Consider the following 3,454-nt stretch of genomic DNA (forward strand, 5'->3'; position numbering starts at 1 on the left):
AGACAGTGGAAATTAAAATGTCCTGTGGTGCCTCTCCTGCTCCAAGTCGGCCCGTTTGACGTCCTACCCCCCTTAAAAGACTTTGAATGCGGAATGGAAGTTCCAACTAAACGCTTAGGAACTTCATGACAGATTAAAACTGTGTGCCGGACCGAGACTCGAACTCGGGACCTTTGCCTTCCGCGGGCAAGTGCTCCACCAACTGAGCTACCTAAGCACGACTCACGCCCCGTCCTCACAGCTTTACTTCTGCCAGTACCTCGTCTCCTATCTTCCAAACTTTACAGAAGCTCTCCTGCGAAGGTAGGAGACGAGGTACTGGCAGAAGTAAAGCTGTGAGGACGGGGCGTGAGTCGTGCTTGGGTAGCTCAGTTGGTAGAGCACTTGCCCGAGAAAGGCAAAGGTCCCGAGTTCGAGTCTCGGTCCGGCACACAGTTTTAATCTGTCATGAAGTTTCATATCAGCGCACACTCCGCTCATTCTGTAAACGCTTAGGACATTCTATTTTGGAAATCATTAGGGAATTCAATCTTCTGAGATCCACGGCGTTAAGAGTATGCCGAGAATACTACCTTTCAGTCATTACCACTCAGCACGGACAACACGCTTCAATCAGCGACAGAGACCAGCGAAGTCTGCTTAGAGTTATCGGTGCTAACAGGCAATCAGCACTGCGTAAAAATAACCAAAGAAATCAATGTGGACCGAGCGGGGTGGCGCAGTGGTTAGCACACTGGACTCGCATTCGGGAGGACGACGGTTCAATCCCGTCTCCGGCCATCCTGATTTAGGTTATCCGTGATTTCCCTAAATCGTTTCAGGCCAGTGCCGGGATGGTTCCTTTGAAAGGGCACGGCCGCTTTCCTTCCCAATCCTTCTCTAACCCGAGCTTGCGCTCCGTCTCTAATGACCTCGTTGTCGACGGGACGTTAAACACTAACCACCACCACCAAATCAATGTGGACCGTACGACGCACGTATCTATTAGGAAAGGGCGGCAAAATTTGGCATTAATGGGCTATGTCAGAAGACAACCGACGCGTATGCTTTTCCCAGCAGCATGGCATCGCCTGGAGCGCGTCTGCTGGGCTCGTGACCATATCGGTTGGACCCTAGACGACTAGGCCTGGTCACATTAGTACCGAAATCAATTAGTAAGAGCTAATGGTTGGTTCGAGTGTGGTACAGAGCCCACGAACATAGAACAGACACCACGAAGTCAAAACCTCAAGTTGGGTGTGTTTACTTCGATTGGTCGACTGGTCCAAATGAACCGATCATTGACTGGAAATGGCTATGTTCGGTTACTTGGAGACCATTTGTTCCCAAACATCGATGGAATTTTTATGGATGAAAATGTGCCATGTCACAGTCCACAGTTGTTCTCAATTGGTCTGAAGAATATTCTGGACAATTTGAGCCAATGATTTGGCCACACAGCTCGCCCGACATACATCGCAGCGAACCTTTATGGGACATAATCTAGAGGTCCGTTCATGCCCAGATACCTGCACCGGCAACTCTTTCGCAATTGTGAACCACTAGAGGGGCAGCATGGCTCAATATTTCCGTAGACGACTTCCAACAACTTGTTGAGTCTGTAACACGTCGAGCTGCCGGAACTACGCGGGACAGTAGGAGATCGGAGACGATATTATGAAGGATCTCATGACGGTCTTCACTTGAGTGTGTTCGCATGAAGGTGCACAGGAAGGACGATTTATAGCATGATAGCTTACGATTGACAAACTTCCTGATTTTACTGTCTCGGTCGTTACTATACATCGGGTGAAGCGGCCAAATATTTCACGTCAAATTTCTTTTGAAATCGTTAAGGATATATGTAAACTGTTTTCTGGCATTTCAGACTTCACTCTGGTAAAAACATTTTGGAATATTTCAGTTGACGGTGGTGGAAGCCAACTCACACTACCCACAAACTCTGAGAAGGGATTTTCATGATATAAGCATGATATATGGTGTATATGTCCAAATTTCACTGTCACAGATTTCTTTGTTTCCTTTGTTTTGTTTTTTGAGTGATCTGTCTTCTGACTTGTGTGATGAAGCCCGCCACTAATTCCTCTCCTGCGCCAACCTCTTCATTTCAGAGTAGCACTTGCAACCTACGCCCTCAATGATTTTCTGGCTGTATTCCGCTCTCTGTCTTCCTCTAAAGTTTTTGCCCTCTACACCTCCCTCTACTACCATGGAAGTCATTTCATGATGTCTTTACATATGTCTTATCATCCTGACGCTTCACCTTGTCAGTGTTTTCCACGTATTGCTTTCCTCTCCGTTTCTGCGCAGAAACTCCTCGTTTCTTACCTTATCGCTTCACCTAATTTTCAACATTCGTCTGTAGTACCACATCTCAAATGAATCGATTCTCTTCTGCTCCGGTTTTTCCACAGTCCAAGTTTCACTACCATACAATGTTGTGCTCCAACCGTACATTCTCAGAAACTTCTTCCTCAAATTAAGGCGTATGTTTGAGACTGGTTGACTTCTCTTGGCCAGGAATGCCCTTTTCGCGAGTGGTAGTCTCCTTTTGATGTCCTCCTTGTTCCGTCCGTCGATGGTGATTTTGCTGCTTAGGTAGCAGAATACCTTAAGTTCAGTTGCTTCGTGACTATCATTCCTGATGTTAAGTTTCTGGCGGTTCTCATTTCTGCTAATTTTCACGACTTCCGTATTTTTTAGATTTAGTCTCAATCAATATTCTGTACCACTAAGACTGTTCAATCCATTCTCCGCTTTTACTTATGATAGCAATGTCATCGGCGAACCTTACTGATATCCTTTCACGTTGAATTATAATCCCACTCTTCAAACTTCCTTTTATTTCAATCATTGCTCTTCGATGAAGAAACTGAACAGTAGAGGCAAAAGACACATACCTTCGTTCTTGGTCTTCTGCTCTTTCTCTTCCCTCTTATTTCTTGTACATATTATATATTACTCGTCTCTCCCTACATCATCATCATCATCATCTTGGACAGTTTCCAGCCACTGGCTGGGTCTGTCGGGAACACAAGCCTCTCCATCGTGTTCTGTCTTTCCACCATTCCCCCTCTTCCACCTTCGTCCAGTTCTCTCCTCTTCTCGTCACACTTCCGTATGCCAATATGGGGACAAAGTAGGTTCGGTATATAATTCCCTTGGATTTCTGTGGCACCTCCTTGCTCCAAATAAGCCCCCTAATGCATTTGTAGAACTGCCCTGCTTTTCTGCACCTTTCATTTATTTCCATTGCGTTTCCCCCCTTACTTTCAATCATGCTTCCCAGGTATTTGAAGTTCTCTACCACTTGTAGTTTTTCCCCTCAACAAGTTATATCCACATTTGAAAGGGAACATGCCTCGGATCTCCCTACAGCCTAACCCTATTTCCTGGGAATTTCAAACATCTTGCATCATCTGACATTGTGAATGTGTCTTGACTTTCCTTCAGA

General features: G+C 45.7%; 1 non-coding gene across 1 annotated transcript; it reads left to right on the forward strand.

Moving 5' to 3' along the window:
• Positions 1–356: 356 nt before the first annotated feature.
• Trnas-aga (transfer RNA serine (anticodon AGA)) lies at positions 357–431 on the forward strand. The gene has a single exon. It is a non-coding gene; the product is annotated as a tRNA-Ser (tRNA).
• Positions 432–3,454: the final 3,023 nt, after the last annotated feature.

The sequence above is a fragment of the Schistocerca nitens genome, chromosome 2, assembly GCF_023898315.1.
Source record: "Schistocerca nitens isolate TAMUIC-IGC-003100 chromosome 2, iqSchNite1.1, whole genome shotgun sequence".
Lineage (NCBI taxonomy): Eukaryota > Metazoa > Arthropoda > Insecta > Orthoptera > Acrididae > Schistocerca > Schistocerca nitens.